The sequence below is a fragment of the Neovison vison genome, chromosome 4 (genome assembly GCF_020171115.1).
Source record: "Neovison vison isolate M4711 chromosome 4, ASM_NN_V1, whole genome shotgun sequence".
Classification (NCBI taxonomy): domain Eukaryota; kingdom Metazoa; phylum Chordata; class Mammalia; order Carnivora; family Mustelidae; genus Neogale; species Neogale vison.
In genome coordinates this window covers 70172740-70190128 of record NC_058094.1, presented here as the reverse complement: position 1 = coordinate 70190128, position 17389 = coordinate 70172740, and the positions used below count along the sequence as shown (strand labels likewise).

At 39.0% G+C, this 17389-nt stretch overlaps 1 pseudogene; it reads left to right on the top strand.

The window, feature by feature from the left end:
* Positions 1-9407: 9407 nt before the first annotated feature.
* On the top strand, positions 9408-16713 carry LOC122905341 (annotated as a pseudogene).
* The last annotated feature ends 676 nt before the right edge of the window (positions 16714-17389 follow it).

The window sequence follows — 17389 nt, the reverse complement described above, 5'->3', positions numbered from 1 at the left end:
GTCTGCCCATAACCTCCCTGTGCCCCCACCTGATCTGCACCTACTGCTGGCTTATGGGGAAGCGATTTTTGTAGTTCATCTGAAGCCTCTCCAACCAGAAAGTGCTACACAGGTGTGAGGTGCTGGTGCATCACAATGGCCTCCTCAGTGGGAAAGCCCAGCCTAGGTCAGCCCCTTCCACCAGGCCTGTCAGAACACCAAGGTCATTCATGGGAGATGGGATTTACTATCAGGGATTCAAGCTCTGCTGTGGCATATTTTAGTTCTAGAAACAACTCCAGGTGACTTCTGTGAGAGACTGACTATATTCATCAATTCTTAATAAAGTTTCCACCAGGTTTACCAAGGGAGCTTTAAATGGGGAGAACAGCTTGTTTCCTTGACAGCAAAAATCGACAGTTTTTTTTTTTTTTAATCTTTTATTGTCTGTCAAGAATTCCATCGAAATAATAGATGCCTAAAAACACAAGGAAACAGCATGCGGGATTTTTTGTTTTTTGTTTTTTGTTTTTTTTTCCTTCCAGCTTTGGGGTTTGCTTCCAAGGAGACTGACAAGAGGAAGGAGGAGGATTTCAGAAATGTGAGCGGTGGGCTACAAAGACCCTCAGAGCCAATGGAGGACAAGTTATGACTCAAAACTTGCCTTTCCCCAAGTCAAGGAAGTGTTTGCAGCCTTAGGACCATCAGCTTGCTGGGGAAGCGGGAAGGCAGCATTTCAAAACAAAAACAGACAACAAACAAATACTACAGAAGGGGCTAAACCCCGGCCCAGGCAAGCAGCTCAGGACCCTGCCCTGATTTCCGCCGCTCTGGGGGCTCTGTCCAGCCCCCAGAGCTGCGCTCTGCCGCGCGGGCCTTCGTCCAGGCCCAGGGGCTTCCTCCAGGCCGGGGTTTCTGTCGTGGGCGCGGGGTCTGCGGCTGGCCCGCCCCGGAGCTGTGAACTCCTGCGTTCGCCAGGCCCATCGATTATTAATGAGCCATCGTTAAAAGACTTGCCGAGTGAGGCTCCTACTGATTTGCCCACTCTATGGAGAAAACAAAGAGGATAGAGGTGGAAGGGGGACCGGGAGGGGGAGTGCGGGGCGCACTGGGGAACTAGGCGAAAATGCAGCTTTCAAGTTCAAAAAGCTTATTTTGCATGAGAAAACACACGGGGACGCGAGGATTGGTCATAGGCATTCCCCCTCCCCCATCTTTAATATCTGCTCAGCAAAAAGTCAGGATTAAAACCATCGGCCTCTGGGACACCTTAAAAAAAAAATCCCTTTCTTCTGTGTCCTTATGTACAAGGGTAAAGACCAGCTTTCTCTGTCCAAGTCGGGAGTGCTGAAGGGAGAGCTAGCAGTGGGGCGCCCAGCCGGAGCCTCTGTCCTCTGCCTGTTCCCGATTCCATGGCCTGAGGCGATGGTTTGCATTTTTAGGACAACAGCCGGCTATCGGCAAGCAGGAGACCTCTCGTCAGGCTTCATTACTGCACACAAAATGACACGAGCGAGCCTGTGGTCACAACTGCGCTTATGAAGTGCTGCGAAGCCATTGCCTCTCCCTGCAAACCCAACCGTCTTCCTCTGCCCACACACACACACCCGGACGGATGGCCCCAAATCTGAGCTCTGCTTCTGTGCGTGGCGCCTTACCTTGGGACCCAGCGCTCCCGCCGGATATCGGGCTTTACCACCTGGCTTGCTGGTTAGCTTATACATTTCCAGAGAGACAGAGAAGAGCTGTATTTGCCCACTGAACTTTGTAATTCAACCGCTCTTTCCCTTCCTTCCCCTCTGGTATGCTTCCTGAGGCAGAGGCTCCGTTGTACCATCTCCTGATCTAGACAGGACGCTTTAGCCGGCAATGGGAGCACAGCTGGGAACACAGACTCCTCTCCTTACAAGGTCATTTACGCCTTTTTACTTACCTCCCTAATTGCAATAGTCTTATGTGTCTGGCCTAAATCATAACTGTCCTCTTAAAAAGAAATCCCACAGCCAACAGCTGCAGATATCACCATTAAATCCTATCTATTAAAAGCTAATGCCACTCCATGTATTTTTTTCCAACAAGGGTGAGTCTGTTTACATCAGCCAGAGAAGGGGTCATGGTGGTTTGGTCAGTGCAGACACACCAAGCATTCTAAACCAATATACCGGAATAGGGAGATGTAGGCACATGATTGCTGATTATGAGGTTACTGATTATTCTGAAGAAATGATTTCAGCGAAATACATTTGTGTCATCATCCAGGCAGATTGAACTTGATGGTGAATTTTTCTGAAGCCTTTGGGACTCAAGTTGTGTGGAAGATGGCTAGGTGAACCCAACATCTGAATCTTTAAAAAAAAAAAAAAGCCACCAGGAAAGATGTGATGTGAGACACTAAAAGCAAATAACAGGCCCCTGGCTAACAGTGAGGTGTGGAAAGAGAGATCATCGTATTACCTAGCAGCTTCTTCTAACCTATTCCATTAGTTAGGGTATGGGCTCAGTCACTGTAGCAATGAGACCTCACATAATTATGGCTTACATATGCCAGAGTTTATTTTTCCTTTGCTGAGCAGTACTGAGATGAGCTGGCCAGATTGACAGAGTGTGCTACAAAATGTGCTCCACAAAATTACATGACTCCAAGTTCCTTCTATCTCATTGATTTAGCAGTCCCTGTGGCAAGAGTTCTCAAACGTCAATGCAGAGGTTGGTAAAGTTTTTCTTTACCATATAACGAATATCTTCATCTTTGCAGTCCACAGAGAGTGTCAATTAAATATTCTTTGTTTTTATTTGTTGTTGTTGTTGTGGCAACTCTTTAAAAACATGGAAACCATTCTTAGCTCACCAGCTGTACAAAATCAGGCCCCCCAGTGATTTTGGCCCATGGCCATAGTTTGTCAGTCCCTGCTTTAGGGCATCGGAATCACCTGGAGGGCTTTCTGAGCCCACTCCAAAGTTTCTGATTCATTGGTCAGGGTGGGATCCAAGACTCTGCATTTCTAACAAGTTCTTATGAGATATTGATGCTGACGTTTTGGAGACCACACGTTGGGAGCCACAGCCTTGCATGGTTGCCTTTTTCTTTATGGACAAAGCTGAATCTCTTGCACATGCGCATTCCAGCAAGAAAAGGAAAAGAGTCAAGAAAAAGTCTCTTCAAATATGTGACCAGGAAATTGTACACATCACTTTCACTTGCATCCCATTGGCCTAATCTTCATCATATGGCCATGAATGGCTGCAAAGGAAGTTGGGAAATGTGAACTATAAATGGACGTTCGTGAGTCCTGTTACAACACAAGAGGTTTTATTATTAAGAGGAAGAAGGGGAGAGTTTGCTTTGCAGAAGAGTTAGCAGATTCTGCCACACCAGGAAAGCAAGGACCAGTGGATGTTCTTCCATACTTTTTCACATTGACCTCACAGTGTTTACCCTGGGATTTATTGCAGCATCTCTCTGCTATGTTCACAAACAAAAAGTAAACTCACAGGTACTATAGGGTAAGTAAGGTACTATAGGTACTATAAGGTACTATATAGTAAGGTACTATAGGGACCTTAAAGTATGTATAGAAGACAGATACCACAAGGAGTTATTTAAGCTCCCATTTTCTAAATAAGTATCTGTTCTGGACGCCCCTCCTGATCCTGAAAATTCTTTAAGCTCTTAAACTCCTTAATCCCTCAGGATTTTTAGACTTAATGAGTTTCTAGAAATTTACCAATGATTTGTGGCAAATAACAAGAATAATTATAATAATAAACCTATTTCCTATTATATAACAAATCAATATCAGATAATTTAAGTATAAATAAAAATAATCATGAGATTACCTTATTAAATTTTTTTTAAATATATTTTTGGAATATTTATGTGATCCTTATGCAGGAAAACACTCTTGGTGATGGTAATGAGGCTACCAATAAGGTAAAGACTATAATAAGATAAAATAAGTCATATTCCTAAATATTTTCTCAAAAAAATAAAATAAAATAAACCACAAGAACCAACAGACATATGGGAGAAAAATCCTGGCAAAAAATGTAACAATAAAAAATGCTAATACTCTATCCAGGGGACATGTAAGGCAATTCTCAAAAGAGAAATGTACACATAACCAAGGAACATGGGAATATACACTTATTTTCAATTATAAACAAATATATTAAATAAAAATGGTAATTTATTTTTTCAAATTAGTCAATGTTATAGGGAAAAGGTCACACTAATTCTTTGCTAATAGATACATTTGCAGTTTCGTTATATTCATCAAAACTTTTAAACATGTATTATTGTGGACAGAGTGTTAGAATGGCCCCCATGACTCTGCTTCTGGGTGTTCATGTCCTTATGTCATGCCCTCCCCCGCAGTATCATGGGACGTGTAACTTATGCCAGCCAATAGAATGAATACAGAAAGGGGAGGGGGGAAGATACACATGATTACATGATTATGTTACATAAGATTTTAACACTTGTCTTGCTGGTGTAAGTTTCTCTTGTTGGCTTGAAGTAGCAAACTACCATGTTGGAGCAGCCTCTGTTAGGAGGCCACCTGGCAGTGAATTTTCAGCTACCTCTAGGAGGTGAAGGCACCGCACCCTCTAGCCTATAACAAATAAGGGTTTTTGGTCCATCTGCTGCAAGGAGATGGATTCTTCTAACAACCAGAGTTTGTTTGCATGTGGATGCCTCCCAGTATGGCCTCAAGTGAGATCACAATCCCCATTGGTGCTTGACACCTTGATTGGTGCCTTAATGATGGATCAGATAAGTGGCATCCAGACTCTTGACCCACAGCAATTGCTATCATGAAAGTATGTTGTTTTAAGCTAAGTTTAAGATAATTTGTTATGCAACAAAATATACTAATATGTGTATATTAACCCCGAAATCCTGCTTAGCCACAAGGATACTATTCATTATAGCATCTTACAGTTATGAAAAATTAGAAACAACTAGTATATGCAAAAACAGAAAATTTGTCAAATTATGGAAAATCCACACAAAGGAATATAATTCAGCTAGCAAAGACTGCAATGAAAATAAATACATATTTTTAAAGAAAACTGTTTTAAATACAAATGAAAATGTAGTATCTAAACCAACTTGCATAATCAATTCCCACTTTGGCTCAGTGGGTTAAGCCGCTGCCTTCGGCTCAGGTCATGATCCCAGGATCCTGGGATCGAGTCCCGCATCGGGCTCTCTGCTGAGCGGAGAGCCTGCTTTCCTCTCTCTCTCTCTCTCTCTCTCTGCCTGCCTCTCTGCCTACTTGTGATCTCTCTCTGTCAAATAAATAAATAAAATCTTTAAGAAAAAAAAAATTTTTAAAGGTTTATGCATGTATAGAATATAGTGCTTAAAGTTTCATACCCACATGTTAATAATAGTTTTCTCTGAGAGGTAGGATTATAGATTTTTTTTATTATAAGACATATATTTTTACAGTTTTCAATACTAAACATTTCATGTCTTTGCAAAACAACCAGCACCTAAAAATGAATTTTAAATGCAAAATGAAGGGAAGGAAAGAGTCCCAGCTCCATGAAAAGAAAAGGTTAAAGTCCAATGCAAATGCTAGTTATTTATGGTTATTAAATATAAGATGCATATGTCCCCAGATGCTAAGAATAATGACTACCATTTTTGAGCATTTACAATGAAGCAGGCACGTGCTAAAAATTTCGAGTGTATTTGCTTGTTGAATCGTGGATAAGAGGTTAGATTTAACCTTTGTGTTCACAGAGAAGAGCAGCCCATATCCTAGGCATTCTGCCACTCTTACCTCTATTTTACCCCACGTGGTAAGGTAGTTAACTAGAGAGGCACATCATGACCAAGAGCAAAGGGATCATTGATCACCCAGGACCTGGGTCAACTCCCTTAAATGTGGTCTGGGCACTGGTCCCAAATCAAGCAACTAGTTTTGCCATTGCACAGCAGTTCTCAAAACCTTGCAGTTTGGGTTCCAAGGAGCCAGAGAGACGTTCTTTATTTGTTGTGGAGTCTACCACAAAAATAGAAGAGGCCCTTACCGCACACTTTCCCGTTGAATGACTGAAAACAACAGTTGCTCTTACAGATGCATGGAAAGAGCAAAGATATTTCAGTAGGCTTGAGGACAAGCTAAAAATTACCAGCTCCTCAGGAATTACTCATTCTGCTAGAGAACAATTGAAGGTTAACTCTTCCCAAAAATCTATCTCACTTTGCAAACTGAAGTTAGTCTTGATTTAATGAACCTAGGCAGTCATGTAACATTTAGACCTCAGTTGTCCTCCCCATAAATTGAATTTCTGGTATTTTTCTTAATTAGAGGCTAGTCAGTGTGATCTCTTGGTTCCTATCAAATTGATGGTATGTGATTCTGAAACAGATTTCTTCATCCAGGTGTTTTATTAGTTAAAACTTTTTTTAAAGAAGTCTGTAAGACATATCTATAACACTGACTCAATGAATGAGTAAAGCTTTCAGAAAGATTCATATATAGCAACTTTGGGCTTACCAAAGCCCTTGTACAGGATTTCCTCTTAATGAACTCTACATGTTTCCAGTACAATGTTTTCAACTGACCTTCCAGTAGAGTTCCATGGCCCTGCGTCTTGAAGGCAAGTTCCCTGCTCTTCCATGAGACCAAGGGAACCAAAAACACCTGCTCTTTGATAGATTGACCACAGAGAATCAGTTCTTAGGAAGGTCACTTTTATTGCTTTAAGTCAGTCTAAAGATTTTCTGTCTGAGAAAGTACAGCAATGACATCTGTTCATTCTTCAACATAGACCGGCCCTTTACCCATGATTTTTCAATATTTAAACAAACAGCCAAAACAAAGCTGTGCATCAGTGTTAACCTTGTAAACTTAAAAGTCTGCACCTGTACAATTAGTAATTAGCGTATTCAGTAACAAAGCTGGTAGGTAACGGGTGACATTCACACCTCTTAATTGGTGCGATTAGCAGTCCTTTTGTTGTCAACCATTAGCAGCTCTCCTCCAGTGTAAAATGCCACAGGTAAAGGGACATTGGCGAAGGGAGGAGTGAAGGGGGGAAGGTGAGAGGGAATAAAAGTTTGTAAAACAGATTAATCTGATCTAGAGGGAAGAAAAAATAACTTCACTACAAAAAAAAAAAAAAAATGGCTAAAACTGCCAAATGAGTAGGAGCATCCGCGATTGTATCTCCTTTCTTCTTCACTGATGATGTAAATCTGACTTTGTGGAAAAAAAAAAAAAATCGACTCCCCCATTACATCGCAAAATGGGAAGGCCTCCCTTTCAGTAAATTTAATCATGAATGGGAAAGTCAAATTAATTTTGTTTTTAAATGAAGGCCGATATGGCTGGGGAGCTTTTGCTCTCCTAGCAATACGCTATAATATTTACTAGGAGATTCTGACAACAAATAACCTCTTAGGTTATTAAAATAGAGCCCAGTTATACAGGACTCTTCAGCAATACAGGAAACAAGATGTATTTCTGCATTTCTTATTTAATCCTCCTCTCTTCTCTTTTTTCAAAAAAAAAAAAAATAATAGCAGGCTCCCCTTCAGCTCCTTGAGTAACTTCCTTATGTATCTAGTGTTGAACCCTCATCATTCATGACCAACATACTTTTATTTAGGTTTCCTAGAAGGCATGGCCCTGTATTAGCATCAGTCCTGTTTTCAGGTTTTAGCTTCCAGGCTTGGCTTTTCTATAGTTTCCTCAAAGGTTTGTCTTCTTTTCTTGAGGACATGGCTTGGTATGAACCAGAGAGAAATGTTACCATTCTATTGACTAGAGGCTCCAACATTTCTTCATAATGGGAGGGGTTATCCTGTTGTCATTCTGGGACTGAAATCTGATATAATATGTTTGTGTGCTCTACAAGGGCAAGAATTATGTCTCTTCCACCTATAAACCACTAACTTCTAGCCCATATACACCTTCAATAAGTAGACATTACTTACAGAATATGAACGCTGATGTCAATGAGATTTTTCTTTCTCCTAGCTTCCCTTTCACATTACACAATTTTGGTTTTTACACATTTCTTCTGGGGTAAGGATGAGCAGATTATTTGCAATGCAAGTTGAATTTAACACAAATATGTACTTCATCCTTATTTATAGACTCGTCTTCCTTAGTTATAGACTCATTTTCCTTAGTTATGCACTCTCCAGTTATTAGTCAAAATAATGTTATCTGGAATAATGATTATATTTTTCAGCTAACTTGCTGCCATGTAAATATATTCTGCCTGATTGTATATAAGCAGGAGTATCATGCATGAAATCTGAAGAGTCCTTAAATAGGTACAACTGTCTACATTCTTTCCTCTTTCTTACTGGTGAAGGGAAAAATGATGTTTGGAGCTCTGGCAGCCATCTTGAATCATGTAGTGGACATCATGGACTAAGGATGGCAGAGCAATAAGATAGAAAGAACCTCAGTTTCTGATACTCCCAGCTCTGTGCTACATATCATATTTATTTATCCATGAGACAAAATTCTATCTTTTTTTGACATTGTTACTTGAATTTTCTGTCACTTGTAGTGAAACCTGGTTCTAATACATCCTTCTGCTGGTAAGGTTGGTTGGATAATTTAGTCAGGTTAAAACAACTTAATTTAAACTATTCTTCCAACAGACACAGTATATAAACTTGCAAAGGCTGATTAAATTTCACTAGGGCAGATCTTTATAAAAAGAATAAGTAACATATGTAAATATCACATCCGAATTTAAATACAGTATTTAACTGCCCTAGATTTCACAATGTATTCATAGCCTTGAGAGGGGATAAGAAACCACTTTATAATCCATTGATCCTTGTAAATTCTGTTTACATGTGTTTTTCAAATATGACATTTTTGTGTTGTGTTGATGGTCAGGACCTCTGAATTATAAAATATCCTCCATGAACATTCTGGAGAAGAAACCAAGAAGTGGTCTGTGACTTGCAAGCCCCTGCTGGGGTAGAGGGCAGTGCTTTGGGAAAGAATACCCATTTGTAAAAGCCAATGGATTCTTTTTCTGAAATGGCTGCTGGATACCATTGTTCTAGTTCACTAGCACTCACTAGCTGTAGAAGCTTCCTCTCTCCTTTCCTTCTACAAAACCTTCCACATTCGTTCTACACATTCCCAATACATGCTGGAATTAACCCTTTAAAAATAACATCTGATCATGTCATTTCACCATGAAGACACTTATGATTCCTTGTTGTCTCTAGGTTGGTGTAAATGGCTTGCACTTTTTCTGTCTTATCTTCCATGAACTTGCCCTGTCGTTCATCACACTTGGTCTATATTTAGACATGATGAAAATTTCACCTTGCTTCAAATATGCCATGCCTTTCACACCCCTGCATTTGGAACAGGGCATTTTCTGTGCCTGAAGTAACACCCGTACCCCAAAACTTGCTTTTTAGAAGGTTCAGGATGCATCTCATGGACCTAATAGCCTTTACTCAAAAAGGTTCAAAAGCCTTTGTCATGACTACAGACAAGGTGAGGTGAACCACTCCTTCCCTGACCCATATTTTGCATTTTGTTCTACCCCGTCATAGCACTTATGAGGTGATATTATAATTGATCAGTCTTCAAATCTGATTCCTCCTGTGTGAGATGCTGGAGCTTTTCTAATACTCAGGTCAATGTCCATAACAGAGTTGCAAATGGCTATGTCTTGCAGAATGGGCTAGATCCATGGCTGAGACAAGGTCATCCCAACAAAAAGCATTTGTGTTTAAGTGTAGGTTAAGGTTTGTATGATAAGGGGAGAAATTAGGTGTACGATAGGATTTATGTAGATGTTTTCAACTTCTTGGAAAAGATATTCATAGGATGAATATACAGAAACATGCATGAATATCCTCTAACCCGCAATATCTTTCTTCCTACCTTGAAGAGAAATTCAGCTGAATTTTCCTGGAATTAAAATTATGGAGTCACAGAATTGTAAAGCTAAAAAGGACCTTAAAAATTATTGACTCCAACTTCATAATTTATAAATGAGAAAACTAAGGCCCAGAGAGATTAAAAGATTTGTCAAAGGACACCCAGCTAGTTAGTGTCAATCAGATCTGAAATCCTAGTCTCTTGACTCCAGTGTTCTTCAAACATTTCAATCGTCAGTCCCTGGTTAAGGACAGCCAGCAGCTGTGAAGCACACGGACTTTAATTTCAAGTTAAATCAGAGCTAAAGCACAGATAAACCCAAGGGTTTCAGCTACAAATTAAACAGGTGAGAGAAGATAAGTGAGATTATTTGATGAAAATTTTTAAATCATACACTGTTAGAGTGTAAAAGTCCAAGCCCCCAGTTTTCATAAATGAAAATAAGAAGGAAATAAATTGACTTTCTCCACCTCAATCATAAAACCAGAGACAGAGACAAAACAAGAACTTTGAATGCAATTGTGACATGAACTTCACAAATCTCCTGTAGATAAAAGGAGAGTCTACATAGAATAATGGTCCTCTCTTCCAAACATATTGGAGCCTGTGGCTGGTCAATTAATTAAAAGTTAGGTAAATTGGAAATTGGTTTTAAAAAATGATACATACATACCATAATAATCACAATAATTTTATTTTAATTTTAAGCATGAATGTATTCTTATTCTCCATATGTAGATAAACAAACTCCAAAAAAAAATGTGAATGCACATTGGCTTAAAATGATACAAAATTATTATCCTATAATTCTGGAGGTCAGAATCCAAAATGGATCTCACTGGTCTCAAGGGGTCTGTAGGGCTGCAGAGCTTCACAGCAGCCTCCCATGGAGGCTCCAGGGAAGAATCTGTTCCTGGCCTTCTCTAGCTTCTAGACTTCCCCAACATTCCTTGGCTCATGGTTCCCTCCCATCTTCAAAGCCAGCAATCACCTCTCCAGCCTGTTTCTCTCATTACATCTCCTCCTCTCACTGTGACTCTACTCTCTTTCTTTCACTTGGGATTATATTGGATCCAACTGGATAAACCAGGATAATATCTCTATCTCAAGGTCTTTAATCATATCTGTAAGGCCCCTTCAGCCATAACATACCACAGGGTCTAAAAACTGGGATGGGATATCTTTGAGGTTGGGGATGGGGCACTATTCTGCCAACCACAACATGGCTGTGTGATTGACGTTTTCTTTCCTTCCTCAGTCCTTCATAAAGTGTATTGTCTACTATTTCTAGTGTGTGTCTCTATATTATTTTTAAGATTTATTTATTTATTTGAGAGAGAGAAAGAAAGAGAGCACATGAGCAGGAGGAGGGGTAGCAGAGAGGGAGAGGGACAGAGAGAAGCCCAAGCAGAGCAGAGCCCAACACAGGGAGCCTGATCCCACAACCCCGAGATCGTGACTTGAGTCAAAATCAAGAGTCAGATGCTCAGCAAACTGAGACATCTAGGCACCCCTCTACTGTGTATCTTTAAAGTTAAAGTAATACTTTAGAGCATTTGGAAAGCAACCTGTTTAGAATTCTTCTGGGGCGCCTGGGTGGCTCAGAGGCCTGAAAGCCTCTGCCTTCACCTCGGGTCATGATCCCAAGGTCCTTGGATTGAGCCCCACATCAGGCTCTCTGCTCAACAGGGAGCCTGATTCCCCTCCTCTCTCTCTCTCTCTCTCTGCCTGCCTCTCTGCCTACTTGTGTCCTCTGTCAAATAAATAAAATCTTAAAAAAAAAAAAAAAAGAATTCTTCCAAATTTGTCTCTGTTTTTTTTATGAAGTCTGTCCCACAACCAATTTCAAATTGATTTTTGATGTGATTTGTCTTTTTTGGTCCTTCTGAAGTATTGATTTAGGTGTTATAGATACAATTCTCTTTTTTGCACTCCTATGTTACTGGTTGATGTACTAATATACACATAATTACAGTAACAAGTTCTCCTCACTTAAACAGTTTTGAGGACAAACAGAACTTGGTAAAAATTGCTTCACTGTGGGACACAAAGGTGACCAGGTTGTTGAAAGGGGGCTGACAAATCCCTGGTCTTCAGTATTATATAAAGTGTCTTGTATACTATAAGGCATTCTATAGATATGAACTATCATTATTATTTCTGCTTTTGCTTCAAGATCTTATATTAAGAATTATACAAATAAACATTTATAATTGAATATGGGTGATGCATGCCACATGGAAAAAAGCAGTCTAGGGATGCCTGGGTGGCAAAGTCGGGTAGGCATCTGCCTTCTGTTTGGTTGTGATCTTAGGGTCCTAGGATCGAGTCCCACGTCTGGTTCTTTGCTCAGTTGGGAGTATACTTCTCCCTCTGCCTGCCATTCCCCTTGCTTGTGCTCTCTCTCTCTCTGAAAAATAAATAAAGTCTTACAAAAACAAAGAAAGAAAGAAAAAAGCCATTCAGAAATTAGCCTGATGACTAGGGAAAGTCAGAACAATTTGAAAAAACTTTCTGCTCAAGCCAGGATAAAATCTAGAATTAAAATAAGTTAGTTAACAATATAGTCAAGTTTCAATCAATAAAGTCTTTAATTATAATTAATAGTTTATTTCCTTTATTAATCTGCTTTTAAGCCTTCCCGCTATCTCTCTGAAAATTTAGGTTTAACTGCCTAACTAAAGAGCTATTTTCAAAAATATTTAATTGGCTGGAAAGAGTATATTGAACTCTTCTTTCAGTTGACCTATCTTTAGAAAACTGAGCTATTTGGCTCATTAAACTATAAATGTATCCAGGCATCCTCGTGAAAGCGTATTTTAACTCAGACTGAGTAGTGCAGGGGAGAGCCACATACTAATATTCTGAGATAGTAAACACAGATAGTAGAATGTGACAGATAATGGATCAAAAAAAAAAAAATCAGTACTAAATCTAGAGTTGAAGCGTCTTTCCTTAGATGTGTTCTTTTGTTTTCAAACTCTTATTTATTATTTTTGACTGCTGAGTCAGGAACTGTCTCCATTTACTAGGTTGCTTAGGAGGACAAGAGAGATTCTAAGTGACCAAAAGAGGATTGGCTCCTAAGCACAAGGTATACCCACCAACCAAAGACATGGATTTCTTTATCCCTACCCAAAGCACAAGCAAAGCACTCCTTCTGTATCAGTTTCCTGACACTGCCACAACAAAGAACCAGAAACTAGATGAACGATAGAAACTTCCTATCTCACAGTTTGAGAAGCTAGACTCCTGATATCAAGGTGTTGACAGGGTCTTGCTCTCTCTGATAGTTCTAGCAAAGACCTCTCTCCTAGCTTCTGATAGTTCCTTGCTTGTGATAACATAACTCCAGCCACTTCATGAGATTCTCCCTGTGTGCATTATCTGTGTCCAAATTTCCCCTTTTCATCAGGACATCAGTCACATTGTTTTAGGGGACCATCCTATTCCAGTATAACCTCATCTTAACAAATTACATTGCGATAGCCCTATTTTCAAATAAGTTAATATTCTGAGGAACTGGGGGTTGGGATTTCAGCATGTGAAATTCTGGTGGACACAGTTCCACCAATAACACTCTCAGTGGAGGGAGCCATCATAATCATATGCTTCATACTAATTCTCCAAATAATTTTTAACGTTAATAACCAGTACATGGTCAATTTAACCAACTACCTTAGTAATAATCATAATCATAAAAATTACAGGGAGTGCCAATAGAAACAATAAACAAATAAAAGATTAATAAAATAAAAGTTGATAAGAATTGGTGAGATCTGTTATTAGCTATGAATAAGAACATCACCAGTAAGAAAGAAGGAATTAACTAAGAACTTGGAAATATGAGAAAAGCTTTTATTTTTTTTAAATTTAATTTTATTTTTTCAGTGTTCCAATTTCATTGTTTATGCACCACACCCAGTGCTCCATGCAATATGTGCCTGGTGGTAGATATTAAGGAGGGCACATGATGCAGAGAAAAGCTTTTAAAAAAGAAAAAGTAGAAGGAATAGGTCAAGTATAAGGAAGATAAGTAACAAGAAAAGGATGTCCACTCTCACCCCTGTTGCTCAACATAGTGTTAGAAGTTCTACCCACAGCAATCATAAAAGAAAAAGAAATAAAAGTTATCCTAATTGGTAAGGAAGAAGTAAAACCATTCACTATTTGCAGATGACATGATACTATGTATAGAAAACCCCAAAGACTCCACCAAAAATTTGGTAGAACTGTTAAATAAATTCAGTAATGTTGCAGGATACCAAATCAATATACAGAAATCCATTGTGTTGTTTTTAAGACTTCATATAGTTAAGAAAGAGAAGAAAGAAAGAAAGAAAGAAAGAAAGAAAGAAAGAAAGAAAGAAAGAAAGAAAGAGCAAGCTAGCATGAATGGAAGGGAAGGAGCAAAGGGGGAGAAAGAGGGAGGTGGAAAGAATCCCTTAGAGCAGACTCACACTAAGCATGGAGCCAGACGCGAGGTTCAACCTCAGGATCCCAAGATCATGACCTGAGCCAAAACCAAGAGTCAGACGCTTATTGCCTGAGCCACCTAACCACTCCAAATCTACTGCATTCTTATACACTGATAATGAAGTAGCAGAAAGAGAAATTAAGAAAGTAATCCCAGTTGGGCGCCTGGGTGGCTCAGTGGGTTAAGCCGCTGCCTTCAGCTCAGGTCATGATCCCAGGGTCCTGGGATCGAGTCCCACATCGGGCTCTCTGCTCAGCGGGGAGCCTGCTTCCTCCTCTCTCTGCCTGCCTGCCTCTCTGCCTGCTTGTGATCTCTGTCTGTCAAATAAATAAATAAAATCTTTAAAAAAAAAAAAAAAAAAAGAAAGTAATCCCAGTTATAATTGCACTAAAAATACCAAGGAATAGACTTAACCTAGGAGATGAAAGATCTATACTTTGAAAACTGTAAAACATTAATGAAAGAAATTGAACATGACACAAACATATGGAAAGATATTCCATGCTCATAGATTGGGAGAATAAATATTGTTAAAATGTCCATACTACCCAAAGAAATCTACAGACATAATGCAATCTTTATCAAAATACCAACAACAGTTTTCATAGAACTAGAACAAATAATCCTAAAATTTGTATAGAACCTCAAAATCCCCAAAGAGCCAAAGCACTCTTGAAAAAACAAAACTGGAGTTACCACAATCCCAGATTTCAATATATACTTCAAAGCTGTAGTCATCAAAACAGTATGGTAGTGGCACAAAATAGACACATAGGTCAATGGAACAGAATAGAGAGCCCAGAAATAAACCCATAATTATATGGTCAATATTCAACAAAGGAAGAAAGAATGTGCAAAAGGTAAAAGACAGTCTCTTCAACAAATGGTGTTGGGAAAACTGGACAGCTACACACAAAAGAATGAAACTGGACCACTTTCTTATGTTCTACACAAAAATAAACTCAAAATGGATTAAGGACTTAAATGTGAGACTGAAACCATAGAGTATCTCGGAAGAGGACACAGGTAGTAATTTCTTTGACATTGGCAGTGGAAACATTTTTCTCGATATGTCTCCTGAGGCAAGAGAAACAAAAGCAAAAATAAATTATCAGAACTACATCAAAATAAAAAGCTTCTGTACAGCAAAGAAACAATCAGCAAAACAAAATGACAACCTACTGAATGGGAGAAGGTATTTGCATATGACACATCCAATATAGGGTTTGTATTTAAAATATATACCATCAACAGATGAATGGATAAAGAAGATGTGGTATATATACACAATGGAATACTATGCAGCCATCAAAAAATGAAATCTTGCCATTTGCGACGACGTGGATGGAACTAGAGGGTATCATGCTTAGCGAAATAAGTCAATCGGAGAAAGACAACTATCATATGATCTCCCTGATATGAGGAAGTGGAGATGCAACATGGGGGGGTGAAGGGGGTAGGAGAAGAATAAATGAAACAAGATGGGATCAGGAGGGAGACAAACCGTAAGTGACTCTTAATCTCACAAAACAAACTGAGGGTTGCTGGGGGGAGGAGGGTTGGGAGAGGGGGTGGGGTTATGGACACTGGGGAGGGTATGTGCTATGGGGGGTGCTCTGAAGTGTGTAAACCTGGCGATTCACAGACCTGTACCCCTGGGGATAAAAATACATTATATGTTTATTAAAAATAAATAATAAATAAATAAATAAGTAAATTTTAAAAAAATAAATTAAATAAAATATATAAAGATTCTCCTCTGCACCTCAGCCCCACCTTGCCTGGGTCCACAGCCACCTAGATCTACCATCTTCCCTCCCGGCCCTGCCAGAGGTGGGATACTGCCATAACAGAGCTTTCATGGAGCATTTTCCAGAGTGCTGATAAAGACAGGAGCCAAGAGATATAAGACAACGAGCTTCAGCAAGCACTGTCCGATAGCACATGGACTCCATTGAATCCAGTGACTGCCGGGTTAGTCATATCTATGTTTGACTGAGAGAGCAAGGCTGGCATGAACTTCAGCAAGTTCAGTGGCACCTGGAAGTATATCACAGACTGCAGAACTTCTTCAACACTTATGACAGGAACAAGTCTGAGTGACTGACAAGAGCAAGTTAAAGTAAGCTCTCTCAGGATACCGACTCTGACCAGTTTCACAACATCTTCATTTGAAAGTTTGACAGACAAGTGTGGGTGCAGATTGCATTTGATGACTTCATCCAGGGATGCATCCTCTTGCAGAGTTTGACAGATATATGCAGACATTATGATAGGGATCAGGATGGCTAATTTCAGGTATCATATGAACAGTATCTGTCCATGGTCTTCGGCATTGTACAACATTGGCCTTTGCAAATAGCTATGTGACTTAGGGGAGGAAGACTAAAAAGGCCAAATCTCTCTTTACAGAAATGGAATGCATATGCAGCTGGATACTGTTCTTCCTTAGGATTTTATGTAATTAATATTTGGGGAACCAACTGTACCTATGTAGATAACCTGATTAAGGTTTTTGCAAATGTAAATAGTTATGATCGTTATTCACATACGAACATTTGATTTCAGATTGTTCAATTGTGTCATGACATAAGATATCATAATATTTCAGATATCCTGGATGCAAAAAATTCATCATGTGCATTTCTAGATAGTTCCAGTTCTATAATGGAAAGCCACTTTTATTAGTCAATAAGAATTTAAAACTAGTACAGAATTTGTACAGAGACTTTTATATGCCTCACATTTTTAAAATGGGGTTTAATGTATTTGACTATGTAACATAAGCAAATGCACCCTGTCAAAAAATATATATATACATAGGCATAGATATATATGTGTGTATGTGTATATATATATGTATATATGTGTATATATATGTATACACACACAATATATGTATTATATATTAAAATATATATACACACACACTATATATACACACTATGTATAAAATATATTATATATTTTATATATAATATATACATATATAACTAAAACAACTCAACCCCCCCAAATTTTTTAAATGGACAGAAGACATGAATAG